The sequence below is a fragment of the Asparagus officinalis genome, chromosome 8 (assembly GCF_001876935.1).
Source record: "Asparagus officinalis chromosome 8, Aspof.V1, whole genome shotgun sequence".
NCBI lineage: Eukaryota > Viridiplantae > Streptophyta > Magnoliopsida > Asparagales > Asparagaceae > Asparagus > Asparagus officinalis.
Window position 1 is genome coordinate 75932403 of NC_033801.1, and position 12100 is coordinate 75944502.

At 40.5% G+C, this 12100-nt stretch overlaps 2 long non-coding RNA genes across 2 annotated transcripts; both read left to right on the forward strand.

Annotated features, from left to right (window-relative positions):
- On the forward strand, positions 6017-6653 carry LOC109851328. The gene is made up of 3 exons (XR_002249767.1): positions 6017-6086; positions 6172-6497; positions 6594-6653. It is a non-coding gene; the product is annotated as an uncharacterized LOC109851328 (long non-coding RNA).
- On the forward strand, positions 7430-9089 carry LOC109822777. Its single transcript, XR_002242265.1, has 3 exons — positions 7430-7521; positions 7609-8019; positions 8934-9089. It is a non-coding gene; the product is annotated as an uncharacterized LOC109822777 (long non-coding RNA).

The following is a 12100-nucleotide window of genomic DNA, read 5'->3' on the forward strand; positions in this document are numbered from 1 at the left end:
AATGGAGATTTGGTTCAGTATTTATAGGCCTCAAATGCGGTTATTGGATTAGAAAAGGGATTGGCTCTGTCTTCAGTCAACAGCAGCCTAACCACGTTGTGGATGATCCCAGTCAGTTAGAACCCCTGAACGATAAACCTTGCCAAAACAATTAAACCGTCAAAACGTGTTGAGACATTAGACTGACGCGGCAGAAAAATCTGACCTGCGCTCGCGCGGTCGGCATAATTTCGACCGCGCTGCGCGTCGGAATCATCCGAACCCGCGCTTGCGCGGTCGGATTGATCCGACCTGACTTGCAGCGGTCGGACTTGATCCGTCGCGCTTGCGGCGGGTCGAGTATTCCGTCTGCCGCTTTAGCGCGGGTTCGCGACGTTTCCCTTTTTTTTGAGTTTGCTTTCTCTCCGGGGACTGTTTTGTTGCGTATTCGTTCGATTTGTTGACTTGGTATGCTTCGTCGCCGAGAACGTCGTTCGAACGCGGCCCCCCCCCCCCCCGTTGGTTAACATTACGCGGTGCTGATCATGCGCGCGGGCTGATTTGACGAGTGCGCGGATGATTTTGACGTACACGCGCCGCTGACCGGCGCGCACGAGTTAGTTGACGTGGCCGCGATTGACCGGCGCTACGAGTGATTCGACGTAGCGCTGATGCGTGCGTGGCCAGTTGCGGCACGCACGAGGTTGATTTGACGTGCGCGGCGTTGACGGCGCGCACGCTGACTTTGATGTGAATTGACGGGGCGCACGGCTGACCGACGTGGCACGACGTTGACCGACGCGCACGATTGGTTTGACGAAGCTTCTTGACTCGCCCAATGTCATGCTTCGAGTTTCGTGCGGGGCTCTCGTAGACAATTTTAACGCCTACAGGGGGGTGGAGGTAGGGGTGGGATGTGGGGGGGGGTTCAGGGAGTTGGGAATTCTATTAAGTACTCTGTGAGTCTGTGGCAGATCATAGAAATAGGCAGAACATGACATACACTATCAATTTTAAGTGAATATAAATGTTGTATAAAATCTGTGCTAACAATATACAAAAGCAAAGCACGGATACCACACCACGAAATCTCTCAAAATATGATTACAAAAAAAAAAATTAAGCCATTTCTGAAAATACTACAAGGGCTGTTTGGTGCATATCGTGAATACAAATAGATCGTCTGCGTATCTTTGAATTGCCTGTTGATGTATGAGACGGTTCATATTCAGTAGACTAACGTGTTATAAACATCTATCCTCATCTGTCTGTTGTGTTTATTTGGTACTGTCTTATGCTTTGTTTCTACTACTCAAATTTGAAAGGATTAACTGTGAATGATCCCTTATACTATCGCAAGTTGCAGACAAACCCATGTACTTCTATTTGTGCGCATGGATCCCCTTGTAGTATTTCCATGTGCATATACCCCCTCAGTGAACTTTTTCTACTCTTCTAAACATAAAAAAAAAGATTAGCAATTTGGGTTCTCTCCTTACAAATATAGTTATACCCCCCTCAGCAATTAGTTTGTCTCAATATTTTGTGATTTGTAATAGCTTATTTAGGTTCCCTCGACAGGTCAGTCCTAGAACTGATGAGAGGAAGAGCTGATATTCCACTTTATTGAGATATTTTGCTTAAGGTTCTTGTTTCCCTTGTGAAACATGAATTCCTATTGCGACCTGACTCTCTTGTTGTGCTGTCGAGGTGCTGCCAAAATTTTTGCTGCGCGCAACATTCTTAACCTTATTGAAGACCTTCTATAGTAATTTAGGTTCTCTCCTTACAAATTTTGACGAAATGATAGTACACTTGAACACACGTAAATACATATACACGTCACGTTTACATACCTAATGAGATAGAAGCCTTCCTCTGACAGCCGGTCATACACATTTGTTCTAAATTAAAATGATATATCTAGGGAGATGCTCACTTCCATTAATTTTTAAATTCTAGATACGGGCAGTTCCTGACAAATCTTTCTTGGGCATACCACGTGATCGGAGGCATCTAGACACCCGATACAAGGATGGAATAGAAGCCTTCTTAGCCTACTCTGACACCAACCCTCTACGGTCGCTGAGCGGGTCGATTTTCTGTCCTTGTAAGAATTGTAGGAATGGTAAAATGCTCACTAGGAGTGACGTAAGTTTTCATCTGTCAATCAATGGATTTGATAGCTCTTATGTATTTTGGAGTCATCACGAGGAAGGCGTCCCAGTGATGCAATTAGAGGAAGAGTTCACTGATGTCGATAATCTGACAGTTAACACGACTGATATGTTGGAAGATATTCTTGCAGCACAGTCTTCGAGTGATGTCAACACTACTGATATGTTTCAAGATGTAGACCGATTAATGAGACTTGTTAAAGAAAACGAGTCACCGTTATACGAGGGGTGCAAGGAGTTCACAAGGCTTTCTTTTATGTTGCGGCTTCTTCATATACAAACACTCAGTGGGATGGTTGTTACACATTTTGAGATGTTATTAGATTTGCTCAGGAAAGTTATTCCAGGCGGCGAGAAGAGCATCCCCACAACCTCTTACGAAGCTCACAAGATTGTTGATACGTTGGGGCTTGATTACAAGAAGATAGACACATGTCCTAATGACTGCATCCTGTACAATAAGGGTAATGAAGCTCTGGAGGAATGTCCGACGTGTCATGTATCACGCTGGAAAGAACATACTGGCACATCCGAAGGCGGTTCATCCAATAAGCAGAGCAGAATCCCTTGAAGGTTCTTCAATATTTTCTAATTATTCCTAGGCTACAGAGGTTTTTTATGTCTGCCAAGCTGGCTGAGAATATGCGATGGCATTCGACCGACCGCAAAGAGGACGGGAAACTGAGACATCCTGCTGATGGTGAAGCATGGAAGCACATCAATCGTATATACCCCGACTTTGGTAAGGAGTCTCGGAATATTAGGTTGGAGCTTGCTAGTGACGGATTTAATCCATTTGGATTAATGAGCTCCGCTTGGTCTACCTGGCCAGTGTTGCTAACACCGTACAACCTACCGCCGTCGATGTGCATGAAGCAGCCGTACATGATACTGTCACTCTTGATTCCTAAAAGATATTCTCCTGGAAATGACATCGACGTTTTCCTCCAACCGTTAATTGACGACCTGAAGCTTCTTTGGGAAGAAGGTGTCAGCACTTATGATGCTTATGGTAAGGAGTCTTTCTGTATGCGGGCAATGGTCATGTGGACAATTAATGACTTCCCGGCATATGCTAACCTATCTGGATGGTTGACGAAAGGTCAGATTGCTTGTCCGATTTGCATGTCAGACTATGAGGGAAAGTTTCTAAAATACAGCTGTAAGTTCTGTTATTGGCAACACAGAAGATGGTTGCCTACAGGGCACAAGTTCAGAAAGTTAATAGAAAAGTTCGACGGCAATCCAGAAAATAGACCGGCACCACCAAGGCTGACCGGGGAAGAAATATTTGAGCTTCTACATCCACAACCTAGAAAAATATTTGGAAAGAAAAGATTCAATAAAGAAAATCCATTTGGGGTTAGGAGAAAAATATTGAAGCAAAATTGGAGGGGAAAGGGAAAGGGTAAGCTATTTCTCAAAGGCAATTCGAAAGGAAATAAGCCTCGCAGAGTCAAGTCGCATGGGCGTGTCTCTAAGGGCAATGAACTTCCGCATGGATGGTCAAAATTCAGCATATTTTATCAGTTGCCATATTGGAGAAGTTTAAAAATACGTCACAACTTGGATGTCATGCACATCGAGAAGAACATATGCGAGAATATCTTGAAGACTTTGTTGCAGGATGGGAAAAAATCGAAAGATGACTTAAGGGCACGTCGAGACCTAGAAGAATTGAACATCCATCCTGAACTGCAAGCTATAGATAAGGGTGACGGAAAGTTTAAACTCCCAGCCTCCCGTGTCACACTGTCGAAGGATGAGGTCCACAATATGTGTTTATTTCTAAAGTCTGTGAAGACACCGGATGGTTATGCTTCAAACATTTCAACAAATGTGCATATTGAGGACAGAAAAATTTTAGGACTCAAGACACATGACCATCATATTCTATTACATCAACTTCTCCTGGTTGCGTTGCGACATGCTGAGAAGGAACTCGCGATGGTGGTAATAGAATTATGTGGTTTCTTCAAGCAGTTGTGCTCCAAGGTGATTGATGTCAGGGGGTTTGAAGAATTAGAGGGACGTGTAGCCAATACATTGTGTAAAATAGAAATTCTATTTCTACACTCGTTCTTTACGATCAGGTGCATCTCACAATACATTTAGCATATGAAGCCCGCATCGCAGGACCAGTTCAATATCGCTAGATGTACCTTGTGGAGAGGTATTTATTATTATAATGTTCAATTAATATTTGTCAAATTCCGTTACTCAGTTTTATTTTATCACAAATCATGAAACTATATGCTTGTAGGTATTTGGGTTTCATGAAACAGCTGATGCATAACCGTGCACGTCCAGAAGGGTCGATCGCAGAGAACTACATAAGTAACGAGAGTTTGAATTTCATCTCTCGTTACTTATGGGGTGTGGAGACAAGGATCAACCGTCCCTAACGAATAATTGACGGAACATTCTATAATAACCGTGGGGAGGACACTAGATTCCCCAGAATGGAGCTAGATCAATCCCACACATATATCCTGAGCAATGATACTACATTTAACATATATGCGGCCTAAGTATTTAGCTGTTTGAATCAGATCATATTACACCATAATAATTATCTCTATTTAACCATTATAAATGATTCTATTCTAGGCTTCACATCCGATATGTCCAGACTACTCTTAAATGCAGAACAAAAAATAAAAGAGTTATGGACACACACTCTCGACAATTCCTTACATGGCTGAAGGGTGAAGTAAGATCTTTTTTACATATCTGATTAGTATATCAAATATACGTGCCTACCACCAGATATTTAAACTATTTGTTTTATTTCTTAAAGGTTGAGCTTCGGATTAAGAATAGGGTTAACCTGTCTGAGAAAGTATGTTTATATGCCAGAGGTCCTTCTAACGTGGTTAAGCATTATGGAGGCTACTGCGTCAACGACTTTAGGTTTAACACCATCGGTTTCGAAGAGAGACGACAAACGCAAAATAGCGGTGTGTTCTGCTCATTTTCGCAACTGTCATACTCTAGTTCAAAAGATCTAAATCCGATACAAGGTGAATTCTATTGCTACGGTCAGGTAGAAGACATCGTGGAGATTTTCTATAGGCTCAAAAAGGAAGTCAGACATGTGATGTTTAAGGTTCGTTGGTGTGAGATAAAAAGGACGAAGGATGACTACGGTTACACACTCGTTAATCTTAACAAGGAAATATATCAGAATGAAAAGTACATGTTAGCTGCTCACGCCAAACAGTGCTTTTATGTTAAAGATATAATGAAAAATAACGAATGAGTTGTCCTTAAGAATCCGCCTAGAGCCTACATTCATGAAGCTGCGTCTGACGAAGATCACGATGAGGAGGTTATCTTGGTCGACGAAACAGTTGTTGAGTTTTCCTTGACACAAAATAATAATCTGATGGATGAAATTGCACTAGCACACCCTGATGTACCTGCAATTATATGTAAGTCAAGGCGTAAAGGTAAAAAACCAGTCCGCAGCGGAGTCGATAAAACTATAAGAATAGTCATTTTGTCGGCACGCACACGGTCTCAGGCTAATCACACATGGTCTCAGGCTAATCGCACACGGTCGCAGAGTAGAGCCTTAACATCGTCATAATAATGTATCAGTTTGTGTCATGTATTATAGTATTGCTTTGATATTATTTGTTTGACTGGTTATCATGTATCAGTTTGTGTCATGTATTATAGTATTGCCTTTATATTATCTGTTTGATTGGTTATCATGTGTTAATTTGTGTTATGTATTAGAGTATTACCTTTACATTATCTGTTTGACTAGTTACCATGTGTTATTTATTAATTATTTGCATTATATGCTTTTGTTGGATGCTCATTATATTTTCAAAGTATAGATGACAAAAGGACTACGTAAGAGAGCGCTTGAGAGACTTTTTGGTAGACAGTCTAGAGGCGACGCACATGCCTCTACGTCAGGTATTTTTATTTATTTGTTATATATGTACATTTCTATAAACTATTAATTTGAGCCTAACATTATTTTTTAACATTTCCTACACAGAACGTAGAGATGCTACACATGACTTACCGCCACAGGACACAGGTAGCGGAGATGCTTCACATGATGCGGAGGCACAGGCTGATGCTACACAGCATGCTGAGATACCGTCGCCTCCGCGACCTCTGCGTGCAGATGTATTGGAGGAGCGAAGATATGAGCCGTATAGTGCAGCTGTAGAAGCTACGCCACTACCACCAGATTCTATTCCAGATCAGCGAGTCCACGACCCGGCCAAGGTGAAGGGGATTGAGAATCTTATCATGCTTTACAACCTATCGCGTAGCGTAGGTACGAACAAGCAAGGCGTAGATACATCGAACTGAAAGGTGTGAATAGATTTTTATAGTTTATCGATTATTATTTTACTTTTTATTATGGGTATGGATTGATTTATATGCCACCCGATTTTTATTGTTTTGCAGGTACCAGGCGACCTCCTAGGCGCGACCGCAGTGCTACCAAGCCACAGAACCTCATCCCTGATATTCATCGGAGGGCTGTGATCCGATGGGAGCACGGAGTGCCTATCGGGGCATTTGCCAATGCTTTCAATAATTTTCTCGCCACTTTAGCCAGGAGACATGACTTCTTTAATCTTTTTTTCACGTGGAAATCACAACGAATTGATGCACTGGCGGCTTGTTGGAGATATATATGTGTGAGTTATTAGTTTATTATTTTTTTGCCAGGAGTCATTTATTCGGATTTTCATCATTTGGAGTTATTAGTTTATTATTATGTTTAATACACTGATTTGTATCTCTTTTTTTATATGCTGAAGCGATTTTTCTTCCTTGATGATAACATTTGTGCTTGGACTTACTGCTTCACGCAAATTAATATATCGTTCAAGAGGTGGCGATCTGAGGTGAAGAAAAAATATTTCGTGCAAATAACAAACGATTGTGAATGCTTCTGGCATCTTGACGAGCGCGTAGATGGAGTAGAATTTTTTGCACTTTGTGATTATTAGGACACGGCTAAAATCCAGGTATTATTACCGTAGATTTTTTCATTTTATAAGCTAAATTTCTATATTTTCCTGATTTGACATTGTTTTCTAGGCTCAAGCTGAAATAGCAAGGAGGAACCGTAACGCTCCCCGCAGTTACGAGCATCACGGGGGTTCCAAGTCCTTTAGCCAGCATTATCATCAATTGTCGCTTGAGGTATATAATATATTAGCTTATAAATTGTCAATTTGAGTATACTTTATGTGTTATGGGTTAATAATATATTTGAATAAAATAGGGAATGGGAGATCTTGGACATTTTGCAGATCGTATTCTAACTTCTTGGAGCCCGAATTACGCCGATGAAGAGAAGAAGGTGAAGAACAAGGATCTGGCTGTAAGTAGCAGTTCATTTGTATATTCAATTTCATAACAATGCATCATTAAAAAATTGACTTGCCCGGGTTGTTTTGATATATCGCAGGAGAAATTACATGCCAAGGTACAGGAGCAAATATCTTAGTCTCAGGTCGGTTCTAGCACTCCGGCCCGGCTAAGTAGAGAGGAGGAAGACACCATCATCGAGACGGTCATTGGACCGAGTAGGAAGAACAGATACCGGTGGAGAGTATCCGAGCAGAAGCCGCACGAGTCTAGTAGCACTTACGAGTCTGCAGCACCACCAGGAACACCAGGAAGCAGTTCATATCAAGACTCGATGGAGCAGCTGATGAAAGCGATTGAAGATTGGCAGTCACAGCAAACAACATATCAGCGGATTGCGGAGGAAGAACAGAGGCGCCGGGAGCAGCAACAATTAGAGTTCACACAGTTCATGTCGATTCAGTCTCAAGAGGCTCAGGAGGCATATAGGAGACGATTTATGGCGGATCAGGTAATATATATACTTTATTTTTTTAAATTAAATGAATTAAATATATTTAATTCTTACTTAGTTATGAATATGCCATGTGACTAAATGATATCACACACATCGATACACACTTTTACATACAAACCCTAACTCTAACCCTAACACAAAGCCCAAAATATATACGTATAATTTTTTTTGTGATGGTGGTGTTGATGGTGCGTACGTGCGTAGTGATGGTAGTATTGGTTGGTGAATTGGTTAGTTGTGTTGTTGTGGTGCATGCGTGCGTATGGTTGGTTATGTGATCGCTTGGTGGGTGGTTTGGTCATGGTGGGGGAGGGGAAGGAGTGGGGATTTGGTGGTGGTGGTGATGTAGGGGGAGGGAGAGGGGTGTGGAGTGTGGTGCATGCGTGCACACGTGTACGCGTGCGTGCATCCGTGCAGGCGTGTATGCGTGCGTGCATGCGTTCACACGTGTACGTGTGCGTGCGTGTGTGCGTATGGTTGGTTAGTTGTGTTGTTGTGGTGCGTGCGTGCGTATGGTTGGTTATGTGATCTCTTGGTGGGTGGTTTGGTCGTGGTGGGGGAGGGGAAGGAGTGGGGATTTGGTGGTGGTGGTGATGTAGGGGGAGGGGGAGGGGGTGTGGAGTGTGGTGCATGCGTGCACACGTGTACGCGTGCGTGCATACGTGCACGCGTGTATGCATGCGTGCGTGCATGCGTGTATGCGTGCGTGTATGCGTGTGTGCATGCGTACACGCGTGTATGCGTGCGTGCATGCGTACACGCGTGTACTTGTGCGTGCGTGTGTGCGTATACTTGCGTGTGTACATGTGCGTGCGTGTGTGCGTATACATAAGAATATGCCATGATACTCTCTTATTGCTATACTTGAATATCATGCCATGTTGTTAACGTTTGATTTATATTTGCAGGCCGGGACTTCTAGACAATGTGAAGCTGGTGATGAGGAGGATGATGATGATGATCAGGAGGACTGATTTGTTTTTTAACCTTTGAAAACAATGAATGAGTGTGTTGTATAAACAATATTTATCATGGTGTGTGCTGTATAAACAACGTTTATTATGTTGGGATATTTTAATTAAATTATATGTGTTATATATGCATGAGAATGAATATTATACTGCTGATTGAACAGGTTTTTAAATTTATTATATTATTGTACAGGTTTTTTCAATTTTTAAATTATTTTTAAAAATGTATTGGAAATATTTAGCAACGGTTTGGCCGTCGCTAAATAGACTTTTAGCGATGGAAAACAGATACGGGGGACAAACATTAGCGACGGATTTTCCGTCGCGAATGTTAATGGCGATGGAAAATTCGCCTTATTTTTTATTTATTTTTTAAAAACTAGTTATAGCGACGGATACGCCGTCGCCAATATGTTTTGGCGACGGAAAATCCGTAGCTAAAAATTGTTTTAGCTACGGAAAATCCGTCGCTAATGTTTTTTTATTTTAAAAAAAAAATAGTACGACGGATAATTCGTCACTAAAAGTCCGTCGCTAAAATTTAGCGACGGAATATCCGTCGCTAAAAACGATTTTAGCTACCCTCACTATACTGACGGTTGTTTAGCGATGGAATTTTATTTTTTCCGTCGCTAAAGGTTTTAGCGACGAAATTTAGACTTTTAGCGACGGATTTGTCCGTTGCTAAAAGTCTTGCTTCTAGTAGTGAGTGAGATTACATTGTTTTCTCAACCTATTGTAGAGAACAAAAACTTGTATTTAAGCCTTATTGTGAGTTACACGTAGTATTACACTTGTACACTGAGAAAAATGTATGGTGACAGACGGGGTCGGTTCCAAGAGGAGTGAGGTCGGTAGTAAAGCCTAGTGGGAGGTTGCAATTCCGAACATTTGAGGAAGGTGACACGGGTTAGGCCAACACTTAGAGGGTGTAGAGTGTGATTACAAGTGTGTAAGTTGTAAAGTTTTCGGTGAATTAGAAAACCGAGTTGTGAGGTATAAACGACGTTATTCGGGTGAGCGTAGAAAACCCGATTCTGATAGTGGAGATCTCCTCGAGGTGATGAGCGGAGACGTAGGTCAAGTGGTTGACCGAACTCCGTGAACATATCATGTGTTTGTGATTGTTTTTGTGCTCTATCACTCTTGTTTAATTATTGTTTGTTCATATATTCTAGCCTTAATCTATTGTATATTAATATTGTTAGGATACATTTGTTAGTAAGTTTTAATCGGCATTAATATCTAATAAGATTAGCATAAACCCTATTCACCCCCCCTCTAGGGTGTCTTTCAATATCCACGGTGAATGATCTGAGTAGTGATTCCTCACATTTGATCGTAAATATTTTCGTATCCAATTTGGCGGATGTTACATTTTAGAGTTTGTGATTTAATTGATTTCGTTATAAATTGAGTTAATTTAGTTAAGATTTAATGTTAGAGGGGTGTCCTTAGGGGCACCAGTGGTTTCTAAGAGATTGTCATCTGCAGATTACCAGAGTTTGATTGTCAAAATTACTACTGATATTCATGGATGCGGCTTTAGAAAATTGACTTATGCTGGAAGAATCCAATTGGTTAGAAGTGTGGTTCTTGGGGCTCATGTTTGCTAATCTTTTAACGACACTCTACGTGAAGCAGTTTTGGTTGCAATTTATAAAGTTCTAGCACCCATATATGCTGCATGGGTTGAAAGGAACATGCATATCTTCACTGGTAAAAAATGTGATATAAAGGTGTTACTTAAGGAAGCCAAGACTAATATACATACTTACATCAATCCTGACGCACAAGCCTATATATTCCATAGGTAGTGATTGGTTCATAGTGGGATTGGCACCATATGGATTTCAATGTCTTTTAGAATTTCAATCAAGTCTAATGTTTGGCTTGCTTGGGACGACGAAATGGATGGGATTGAGACTTCTCTCTAATCCTCAAATTGTGAATTAAAAAGTTCTACTTCCCCTAGGATTAGCACCATTGGACTTCTCAGCCATTATACCCTCACCTTATGTATTATATATTATGTTAAAAGTAAGGGGTTGTTTGTAACCGTAGAAGTTTTTGGGGTGTTGTTTCAAAAAATTGAAAACTTCAAAGGATTGTTTGTGAAATTTTTGTTGGGCTATTTGTAAAATTTTAGGGCGTCAATTGCAATTTCTAAAACTTTTTAAGGGCTTTCTACAAATTTTTCAGGGTGTATCATTTATCCCATCTCCAATGTAACCTAGAAAGTAAATGCTGTCTAGGAGTATTGTTACTGGATTGATTTCTTGGAAGGTAATTGTTGAGTGAATATTATAAATACTAAGATATTTTTCGTGTTTGTGGTGTTCCTTGTGACAGGTTTTTGTCAACTCAGGCATGCTAAGTGAGTCATAGGTACCTACAATTTTTCAATCAAATAAAAAGATTGTTCATTAACCAAAAATATCATTAAAGTGTTCTGTATTCTCACATTAATTAACCAGTGTAGTGAGACCATTAGTAAAATTTGAATGTTTAGGAGAGGTTTTGTGAGAATACCCAAAGATCATTGATGCTTAGAGGATAAAAAGATCAGAAGGTTTCCTATCAAAAACACAAGGTATGGAGATTTTTGTGAAATTTATACTAATATTTATTTGGTGAGGCTAATCATTATGGAGCAATATTTAAAAAGGGATGTAAACATAGAATTTGGATCCTCTCTAACAAAAAAATGGTGAAAAGACTGCTAATTTTATTAATAATTATTATTAATTTGTATACCGAATAATTATGATTTATGCTTAATCTAACACTTACTGTATCCTTGCGATTTCTCTATTTGTTGGTTACTTCTTCCCTAGAACTAAGAAACCTACCTACCCTAGTTTGAATTGGTACCCCAATTTGAAGTGGAGACTATAATGAGCACCTGAGTTTCTTTCTTTCTTTCTTTCGTTTTTAACATTTTATGTACTTTAAAAAAACTTTTTATGTGGATAGTACAATAATTGCTTTGATTCTTTGCAAAGCCAACTTGAAAGCAAAAGATCTCTTATCCAATGACGTCGTTACCATGACATCATTATCTTCTTTCTATTAATTAAACTTGCTTCCCTACGTGGCTTCAG